General features: G+C 41.4%; 1 non-coding gene across 1 annotated transcript; it reads right to left on the reverse strand.

Moving 5' to 3' along the window:
- Window positions 1-2,039: 2,039 nt before the first annotated feature.
- Window positions 2,040-2,195, reverse strand: LOC129337182 (U1 spliceosomal RNA). Its single transcript, XR_008597785.1, has one exon. It is a non-coding gene; the product is annotated as a U1 spliceosomal RNA (small nuclear RNA).
- Between the last annotated feature and the right edge of the window lie 9,332 nt (window positions 2,196-11,527).

Genomic DNA, 11,527 nt, shown 5'->3' on the forward strand with positions numbered 1-11,527 from the left:
ATCTTTGTTTGAAAAACAGATGCAGGTGGCTTCTGCTTTTTTGGCGCCTTTTCTGGGACCGCAGAAAGTGCATTCCCAAAAAAGGCACCAAAAAAACGGAAGCCAAACGGCCTGCAACCGTTTTGCAAATGGAGACATCTGGAATCATGAGGAAAAGCTGCCAGTGTTTGGTGAGTGGGCTGTCCTTTAAGGACACGGTCCCTTTCAAAAGTCCTGGCAAGCAGACAGGTCTTGCAGCACCTCCTGAACATCTCTGAGGTGGGAGCTCCCCTCACTTATTCAGGCAGCAAATTTCACAGAGCAGGGGCCACAATAAAAAAGGACTGAGGTGGGATCCCTAGCAGATAGCTGCTTGAAGACTGTTGTTGACGTAGAGGGACATATAGAAGGAGATGACCCCTCAAATATGTGGGTCCCATGTTGGGAAGGGCTTTAAAGGTCATAATCAGCATCTTGAATTGAGCTTGGAAACAGGCTGGCAACCAATGCTCCTGACAATAGTTGGGCTGCCACATTCTGGACCTGTTGTTGTTTCTGGGTTGTTTTCAAGGGCAGCCTCATGTAGTCATATCAGCTGAGTCTAGGCAATGAAGGAGCTGGCGAACCAGATGCAACGGATAGAAGGTTTGGTGTGCCACCATGCCAACCGTTTTTCAAAGAGCAGGGCAGAGTCCATGGGCACTCCCAAGCTCTTAACCTGCTCTAAAAAAGCTAACTTTACTCCATCTAGGACAAATGGATTGAATACCTTTAGAATATTAACCTTCCTGACCAGCATTACCAGTGAGGATTTGCAGGGGAGGGTCCCAACATCTACCTCTCTTACTCTGCCTCTGAGACATTTAACCAAGCTTATGTTGTTTTAGATTGCCACGGCAACCTAAAATAGCACCATTTGATATCACACAATGTAGTCTTATGAGATCTTGGTGTTTTAAAACATTCAATGTTTTAGTTATTCTGTCTTTTTAAACTTTAAGTCTTTTCTGCAAATGTAGGGGTTTCCATGGATTTGAAAAAACATCTAGCTCCATATGGCCCTTCATGGATTTTTTGGTTATTAGATAACATGATGATAATAATACCTTATTTAAACATGTATAATGAATTTGCCAAAGAAATTAGCCAAATGCAACACTGGATTGATGTTCTTTTTAAAGATAACAACAACAACAACAACAACAACAACATTCAATTTCTATACTGCCCTTCAGGACAACTTAACATCCACTCAGAGTGGTTTACAAAGTATGTTATCATTATCCCGACAACAATCACCTTGTGAGGTGGGTGGGGCTGAGAGAGCTCCGAGAAGCTGTGACTGACCCAAGGTCACCCAGCTGGCTTCAAGTGGAGGAGTGGGGAATCAAACCTGGTTCTCCAGATTAGAGTCCCGCCGCTCTTAACCACTACACCAAGCTAAGGACTATAGATAATTGATTCTGATTCATAAACTATCAAGTGTACATAGAAAAGGGAAAAACAAACTTTCTCTTTGTTCTGAATGAGAATATGTCTACCGCTAAAAATTAAGAGGGTTACATTTGACGTTCCACACATTCAGATAGTGTTGGGAATAATGAATAGGGGCATGGGAAAAAGCTGGAAATACACCTGGAAATTGCTATTTCATTTCATTAAAGCAGCTTTGGGAACAATGAACCAAGTCCAGGAAATCACATTATAATGACACGCTCCTACCAAAAAGTGTGTGTATTCCAGTTAGGTTTGCTTCTTATCTCGTAGCAGCAGTAGCAGCAGAACAGCATTCAACAATCAGATCCCAAGGAGAGAGAGCTCTCGTGTTGTTAATTAACATTGTTGTCAGGAGGGAAGAATGTGTGCAATGTGCATGAGTGCATCTTTTTCTCCTTATTTCTACCTAGGATTGGCATTGTCTCCTGGTCAATCAGGTCCTTGCAAGGGGAAACCCCTCCCCTCATCAGCTTTGGAAACGTATAGAAGGGGGAATGTGCAGACTTCAGTCATAAGCTGCAATTCTAAAGACACTTATCTCAGAGTAAGCACTGTTGAATAACATGGGACGTACAGACTCCCACTACCACAAATATTGTAGTCAAGTTTCCCACATTTGGCAAAATTGCAGGAGTCAGCACACCTGGAGTGCAATGGATGTGCCTCATCCTGGGAAAACCACCTTCATGAGTGTGATGTCTCCTCTGCCAGGTAAATATGGGACATCTGAGTAGATCTATTTAGGATTGCACTCCCCCCCACCCAATCCTGCAAACCATTCAACTAGTCTGCCTTTTCAAAAACAATCCTGCCTGCCCACAGCAAAAGGAAAGGTCTTTTTAGGCAGTGGTTCCAGGGGCGGGGGAACGTTCAGACAATCTTTCTGTTGGCCTACCTGCACTTGGGTGATGGAGATTTGGGTGATTAATGAGAGAATACCCTCTCATCATGGAAACAAAACTGCAAATCACAAGGAAATATGTCACCAACAGAAAACATCAGGATGTAAAGTAATTTATTAGCACTATAGAAAAAGAAAAATGTCAGCATAAAGCAGAGTTGTTTTTGATTCTGCCACTGCTCCACTACCCCTATGCCAGCCAGTTTTCCACCATAATGTGCGCTCATTGACACACACCTTTTTCAGGGTCTGTTGATGTGTGTGTGTGTGTGTGGAGAAACTGAGAAAAAATTCGGTGGGTCAGAAGTTTAGAGGGAGGACCGTGTTCTGCCTCAAAGATCCTGAAAGCCCTCATTGCAAAGAACAGGGCCAAAACTCATAGTACAAATGGATTAGATCTAAGCCAGCAACACCATCTGGAAAAAACCCATAACAGTACACAGTTCATTTGGAAGCCCTGGATATGAAATCAAAACAGATTTTTTTTCAGTGCACACCTCTAGTAAGCAATGTCTTGTACAAAGAAGAAGAGAAGATCCTGCAGGGAGTAGCAAGCTTTATCTACATAGGATTGTAGAGGGGAGTACCTTCTTTCTAAAGGGACTTTGGATGTGGAAAGCTAGTCTCAGGGTGATCTCCTGCTCCTTCTGAGAACTTCCTAGAACTCTTTCAATCAGCAAGGCAACTGTATTTATTTTCTGCTCTTTCCTATCAAGTGTATTAGCTCTAGTAATAAAGCTTTGTTACTTTTAATCAGTTCAGTGTCCTGATTGCTGTGCACGCACTCTGCCAACAGAGAAAACTCGAAAAGAGACCAGTAGCACCTTTAAGACTAAGGGTAACCTTACCCTCTACGCATCTGACGAAGAGAACTGTGATTCTCGAAAGCTTATGCTACAGTAAAGTTGGTTAGTCTTAAAGGTGCTACTGGACTCTTTTCAATTTTGCTACTACAGACTAACATGGCTAACTCCTCTGGAACAGAGAAAACTGTATCTGATAAAAATAAAACTTATTTTTTAAATAACACTGGCAACAGTCCAGCCAATGCTGGTTGAAATCTTAGTTTGGGTATGGTAGAATTGATTACCTCTCAGTTTTGCCAAACGTATGGGAGAAAAACCAGGAGTTTCACTCATCTTTAATATGTGCTCTGAATATGCTCCGTTTATTAATTCATTACATGGCCAAAATTAGGTGTATGTTTTACATTAAACATTGAAAACTCAAGATAGTCATCCTTGATAAAATGAATACAGTGGTAGTTTTTAACAAATCCATTCTTGGTTTTTAAAAACATTTTCAGTGAAACATTGGGCATACATAACAAATAGCAGATAAACTACTTTGATGTACATTACATGGCATATAATGGTAATTTTAATTTTAAGAACTGTACTAAAACCTGATAAAAATGATCTAAAACATTAGAACATAAATATTCCACTTGCAAAATATCTCAAATTCTGTGTTGCTGCAAACCACACTGGTGATTCAAACTGAAGAATGCTGTGAACTCTGCCCAGAAGGATGTCTTGTAGGATTCTGTTTTAATTGCTGCTCTTCTGTGCAAGTTTTAAGAAATAGTCACAGTAGGCCTCTAATAAATCATGTGAATTAGTGTAAGTACCATGACCAGCTCTGTACAACGAGTCAAGACTTGTCCAGATCTATTTTAAAAATCTGGAATAAATATAAAATTATATGGAGACAGATGTTAAATGTAACATCTGTAATCCCCCAACAGGTTTCCTTTTCCCGACTGTGAATTGGGTAAGGCTATTTTAATTTTTTCATTTGACTCATATGTCTCCTAACCTTTAATGCACAATTAATTTATTGTAATGCTGAGCAATTCACTTTACCACACAAAAGAAAAATTTTTACAAGCTGCGCAGAAACCTGGCTGATGCATATACATGCCAAAAGATGTAGGACTGCCAACCTCCACAGAGTAAGTCCAGCACTCAGTCCTCTATACCACATTAGTTCATGACTGACTACTATTTCTAGCCATAGAGAGATCAATTTACACAATGTCTTTGGGATCTAATGTTCATTTAATTGTTACTAGTTAACTAATATCCAGTGTGGCGTAATGGTTTGGTTTGGGAGTCCAGGTTCAAACCCTCAGGGCCAAGCTAGAAGTGACAAATTACATTTGAATGGCAAGTGAACAGACTCACGTGTATTCCTCCCTGTTCACTTGCGTTCCACAGTGCAAGAGGAGCATGAGTGAACGGGGAGCAATACACATGAGTCTGTTCACTTGCCATTCAAGTGTAATTTGTCACTTCTAGCTTGGCCCATTGTCAGCCATGAACAACCCACTCACTGGGTGACCTTGGCCTCGTCACTCTTAGCCTTACCCATCTCACAGAACCATGTATGCTACCTTGATCTCCTTGGGGGAAAAGGTAGGACAAAAATATGATAGAAAGATAGATCTAGCATACCACCACAAAAATGTCAGGAAAATGTTTGCATGAAGATAGAATTCACATGTGCTGCTTAAAGCACTTCTGAGTAGACATGGGCATGAACCAAAAAAATTTAATGAACCAGTGGTTCGTGGTTCAGTGCCGCCGCCCAACCCAAACCAGCTAACTGAAATGAACATTTCCCACTGACGAACTGGTTCGAGGTTCGTGGTTCGTGGGCGTCAGAATGGCCCCCGTTGGATTTAGAGAGCCCATATTCCCAGGGAGTGTTTAGCAGGCTATCCTCCAGCCAGCACCCAAGTTTGGTCAAAATTGCAATAGGAGTTATACCCTCTCCAATCTGAGGCCCCCAGGAAACTCCCATTCGATACAATTAGAGCCACGAGTTGACGTTGGCCCAGTGTACAAGGGGTTGGCCGTCAGAGCTGCCTATCAGGGTTTGCAGGGATGAGATTGGAGTACCCATGGCTACAGAACACCCCCTCTCCCTCCCTCCCCCTGTTGTCTTCTCCCATCTAACCAATTGTAACCAATTTGCAGCTCCATAGTTGGAAGGAAGATCTGCCAATCAAGGTAATCTGGGTTTCGATTCGGGTTTCCAGGGCGACAGAAGGAGTGCAGACAGAGTTGAGGCATTCCTCCAGCTCTGTTGCCAAGGGAATTGATTGATTCCAATGAACGCTGGTTCGTTGGCCATGGACCCTCACGAACCATCAGTTTGCGAACAGACGATCAGGCGGTTTGTGGGTTTCTTTGGTTCGTAATGAGGTTCGTGCCCATGTCTACTTCTGAGCTTTCCTGTTGGTGTCGATATGCTTGTGTGTGAAAGACAAAGCTGCACTTTTAAATGCACTTGTACCAGACTTTGAAAGTTATTGATGTATTTACAGGAGGATAGATTTACAAATAAACTTCACTTTTCTGGTTTTTGTGTATGTGCGTGCGTGCCTGTGGTTGTGCGCGTGCATGTGGTGCACATGTGCCCCTCACAGTGGTTTCTACCCTGCCCCAATAGAAGAAAGCAGGTCTTCAATATAGATAGTACAAGAACAAGAAAAAGCATTGTTCTTACATCAAACAAATAGCTTCCCAATGTGGTCTGTACATAAGGGTTACACCGGATGCTTCTTTGGACAGACATCACAAGGAAGGCAGGGCTGGGAGAACATGGCACTCAGTGTTGATGTGATGTGTGCCAAAAGATCTGTCAGAAAATAGGGACAAGTCAAACATTCTGAGATGTGGCTCCAAGCAGCCTCAAAAGTCATATTAAGGCTTCCAAATGGGTAATACTTCATGTCCCATTTTAGAGTAATTGATAATCATGGCTGTTTAGATACATCAGTACTGCTATCTGCCTGGTCTGTGTAGGCTAGAAGTCACCAATATCTGGATCAGTATCCTGGGTAATTGGTGCTGTAATTCAAAGCATTCCTCATCAGTAATGCTGATCTGGATGTTCCTCTGATTTTCATCTTTTCTTTTCTTTCTTGAAAGTCTAGTTTCTGGTCCAATTGATTGCCTAACCAAAAAACAAGTGTAAAGTAGTAGTGTCGGGGCTCAAGAGACACTTTTTTTTCTTTTTGTTCATGCTAAGTTTTTCCACTTTAGTGACTGGAAAATATTCTACAGATTGTACACAAATTGCTTTAGGGGAAGCATTATTTTGATTGCTTTCTCAGTGTCTATATGGGAATATGGTTTAAATATTAATTATATGGTATATTTCCTAAGAACCCAATGTAATGTTCAATTATGCATTCCATCTGCAAACCTCTGGCTGTAGATCCTTGCATTAAATAAAAACACAATGTGTTTAAAAGAAGGGAAACGAAAAAGGAACAATGTAGGATTAAAATCAAGAAAGGAATCTCCTCCCTCCCCCTTAACTCTTTCTGTTCTGGGTGTTTGCTGTGCAATTTTTAGGAGTGAGATGGACTAGAACAAAAATTGCTTTCTGGAATCAGTTTGCAAGAAAATACTCTAGTATTTAAAAATGAGCTGGAGCCCTCCTTTCCAGCAAAAAAAATCATTGGTGTGAAGTACTCCGGTCAGATTGCCACTTAAAATGGAAGTCTGAAGTGGATCAACTACAAACTGCATGCCTTCTAGGGAAATATTTTTCATGGTATCTTCGGACTATAGATGTGATGTTAGGCATTTTGTGCTGGGAGACCCCCCCTCCAGAATTATACGAGGTCACATCCAAATTTTACTGTGTTTAAACAAAGTTTGCAAATGGACTGGAGCCCAGTTCAGATTGGGACTGCAGCGCTGGAGGAGAGGGGGTTTCAGCCTTCACTCATTTTTCCCTAGATGAACAGCCCCAAGGGGTGGTGGTATGCTGTACAATTTGGCTCTGGAAAATGGTATGGGAGAAAGACTGAAGCCCCCCCCCCCCGCCCCTGCTTGGAGCCAGGGCCCTCATTTGAATTGGGCCTCAGTGCACTTGCAAACTATGTCGAAAGATGGTAATGTTCACCTGTATGAGTTAGGTTGGGGACACTGCCCCCCCCCCACGCCAGCCCAAATTTGTGCCAAACATTGCAACTAGTTTAAGGCTTTGTGTTTCCCATTCCCAGTAGCAAGATTTGGAAAGAATATTGTGAAGAAAGAGGCTTGCATTGACCAAAGCTTGCTTAAGGTTTGAGGCCTATTTGTCCAGAGTCTTAATGTTTTATGGGTAAGCATGGGTAATACTGACTGAGTAAGCTCATTTCCAAAGACAGCTGAGACTTATTATCTGCCCAGATGCAGTCTTGAATGGGAGGCAGAGGGCGCTAAGGCCAAAGGGCTAGCTTATCTCAATCCAGTTTCAGTTCTTTCAGGGAAGCTGGCACAATGATACCTGGGCATGATACAGCCACAGAGTGTCATCTTTGTATGTCATTGCTAGGCCCTGATTGGTCAAACAGGTCTCTCCATGTTGCCAGGCAATATGGGATTGAAAAAGAGTTCGGCTATGCCTTTTGCCTTGAGTTTGGGGACCGGTCTGGATCCCCTTGGCCTTTTGGAGTCATAATTATGTTTGAAGCCTGGAAACTCTGATGCTGAAAGCTATGCTAAACTGGCAAAAGACTCTGTCCTGTATATTTAGGTTTCAAGTTATTTAGTTCTTTGTTATTTTATCTTTCCTTCTTGCCCACTCTCCAAAAATTAGTATTTTATCCACTTATTAATAAATATAATATATTTTAAAACTGTGTGGTGTTTATGGCTTCAATCTGAAATAGTGCCCAGGCCAACTTTGGCCCCGTGCTACCTTTGTAATTTTTTGGCTAAAACTCAGCCTACTGGACAGCCAGGTACAATCTGGTAAGTCTTAAGACTCTAGCTAGGTTTTAATAGGGGAACTGATGGCAGCAACCAAATGTGGTTGCATGGTGGGCCTTTGAGAAGATCCCCCGCCCACCCTCCCGCGAACCTGTGAACCTCTTGAGTTCTTCTTGACAGATATAATGGAGGATATGGTGTGAATTTCTCCACTTCTTCCTGAGACACATTCAATGGAAAAAATAGATACAGTAGATACTCTCTACTTATAAGAATCAAGTAATTCAGTTGGTAAAAAATTACATACAACATAACAAGCAAACTCAACATGAATTTAAGTTCCTTAGAATGTACATTAATGCATTAAGTAGAAAAAACCCTCAGATTTCTTTACCTCGAAAGAAATTGGTTGGATAGAAAACATAATAAAAAGAACAAGTTCTAAAGACACCAGTAAGAGAAAATCTTTCAAGTTGTTGCTATAGAAGAAAATACATCAAACAACAATTGAAACCTTAGGGAATTTCATAGGAATCAAGTATGGAATACAGACAAAATTCCTTCCCAGCTCATCATCTGGCAACTAATGCTTACACTTCAATGAGTCCTCCAGTAGACTCAACTTCAAAGCCTGCTGCGAGGTTTTTCGAATCTGTTACCAGAAAAGCTCAGCTCTACCCCAGCATCTCTTGAAGGAAGAAAGTTGGAGTTTTAAATGATTTCTGGGATTCTGTCAGATGTAAGGAGGAAAGCGTTGTTGGATTTTATATTCAGGCATAGCTAGCTAATCCCATGCTCTGATCAGACCGGACCCACCATGTAACTATATTCTTTTCTATTATCGTTGACCTTAAAATATCTTTTTAATTGTCTAAGCCACAAAGCTGTCCATTGTTAAGATTAGATTGCTTGGTTTTTCGAGAAATAAAGAAGGGAAAATAATCTTTGTGTGTAGACATTTCTGGTTTTTTTTACTAGTCTGACCAGCAGTGGATCTTGAACACATGAAGCTACAGCCTGTGCCACTTAGAACAGATAATACTGACCTTGGTAGACTTAGGCAGAGGTCTTCTATATCAGTTACTACTGGATCATTTAACTGGAGATGCCATGGGTTAAAATGAAGCCTGGGACCTTCTGCATGCATGGTGGATTCTCCCCATTGAGCCATGGTCCCTCCCCTGGATTCTCCCCACTGAACTATGACCCCTCCCCCTTCAAGGCTTTTGACAGCCCTTCTGCCTTTTCAGTGGAAACTCTACACTAGAGATAACCTGGGACCTGCTGTATATGAAACATGCTCATCAGCTGTGCTCTGTCCCCTCTTTAGCAGGGTAACTGTATGGTATCAACTTATCTATACCTGGTTGGTGAGGCCTTTGAAGCAGACTAAGAAACCCATAACAGAATACAGTCTTGAGTAAAGCAAGTGTTCAAAAACATACTCTAACTGAATTGGGCTGTTAACACTATAAAACAGCAGCACAAAATTACATTGGCTGAACTCAAAATAGGCAGACGGAGGACTGGATACAACCATCTTCTCTGCTGGTAAAAAAGGGAGGGTGGGGGTGGGGGTGGGGGTGGAAGTCTCCTTTAAGTACCAAAAAGGCTATGCTGGGAATCATGGGGCCCCAATAGATAAAAGCCATATGGAATGGGGGCTGTAATATGGAGAGGAATTGGAGAGGATTGAATGAAAAAAACTGGTTGGATCCCACCCAGATTTTCCACAGGAATGCAAGACTATGGGCTGGGGTTTGCAGATGCCAAATTCTATCTTAACAGTTTTCAACAATGCTATACCTAAATCAGCCAGATTGAATGTGACTCTCCATTTTGTGTAATGGTTCCTGTTTAAAGCCTTGGGATGAGCACTGAGGATCTGGGGAGCTACTAGACATAGCAGAATACAAATAAAATACTAATAGAATTATTTATTCAGTTTCACTTATTCAAAAGAAATGACATTTATAAAACAGCTGTTCTTAATATGCTAGAAAACAGGTAGCCAGGTGTTTACGGATTTAAGCTTAATGATGGGAATCTAAGTGATGCTATTGGGATGTAGTGATGACAAGCACAGTAAAAGAGCAGATCTTAGCTTCTCTCCTGGGACTATCAAGAGTTTTCCAGTGCAGGTTTGGTAAAAGTAGAGTTTCAAGTAACACCCCTAAGTAGATCTGTTATTTCTATACTGAGAACATTAACTTTGGCCTCTTGTTAGCACTCTTGGCAAAATTATTGTAATAGGAGACATTATAGTGCAGGTTATAGCAGTTAGAATTGGCTGGGACACACTATCAGTCTTCAAGACTGAATTTCTGAGGACTGATGGTAGAATGATCTCAGTGAAAAATCACTTTGTCTGTCTGTTTCTGGCTGCAAAGATTCAAGCCAGATAAGGCATGAGCTTAAGTCCATTTAGTCTCATGGGCTTTTGTGCTTGAATGTTTGTGCACTCCTTTGCCTTGTTTATGAACTAGCTGTTTGACGTTTTTTATGATGTCGAAGTGCAAAATACAGATTTTCTATTAGCATCAAAGATGCTGAAAATTTTGACATGAACATGATAGGCAGGTGAACCTACCCTGACTGAATACCCTTGCTTATCAATAAGTCAATCGGTCAATCTTTATTGCATTAGCTGAAAGCCATAGCAACAATACAAGATAAAATCATATGTGAAGCTGGTTCTTGATTGGATTGCCCTTATGTTTCCTGTCAAAGTTTGTGTTAAGTACCATGCTGAGCAAATTTGTGGTGGTGGAAAGTGCCCTCAAGTTATAACTGACTTATGGCGACCCCTGGTGGGGTTTTCATAGTAGGAGACTATCAGAGGTGGTTTGCCATTGCCTGCCTCTGCAATCTTGGTCTTGTTGGAGCTCTCCCATCCAATTACTAACCAAGGCCAACCCTGCTTAGCTTCTGACATCTGATGGGATCACCTGGGCTATCCAGGTCAGGGTGAGCAAATTTGTACCTGCACAGTAACCACTTCCCTTCCCTTGCTAATAACTAGTAAGTAAGTTGCTGCTTGTGGTTGCCTTTTTCATTTGCATCTTCACTATTAACCCAGACAAGGGTAATACATTGCTGAGAAATGTAGCTGGGAAATTATTGTCATTTATTGTATTGCCACTGCAACATCTTTTGTTTGGCCATATGCTGGTCATAAAAATATTCCCACACACAGCTGTACTTTGTAGATAAAATACAAAATTTTAGGCATTTAAGAGGATGCAGATCAAAGCAGCGGAGAAACAGCTGAGTCGAGTATTTCTGTGAAATAATAAACTGCTTGATTTTCCAAAAGATATGTTAAGATGTTACTGAAAGACCCTGATGTTTGTAGTGACAGGTTCATTATTAGGGCTGCATTCAAACACTCTTCTACATATAATGTATTTTGCAATTGGATTCTTGCCTCATGCAA

This window comes from Eublepharis macularius, chromosome 10, assembly GCF_028583425.1.
Source record: "Eublepharis macularius isolate TG4126 chromosome 10, MPM_Emac_v1.0, whole genome shotgun sequence".
NCBI classification, from domain to species: Eukaryota; Metazoa; Chordata; class Lepidosauria; order Squamata; family Eublepharidae; genus Eublepharis; species Eublepharis macularius.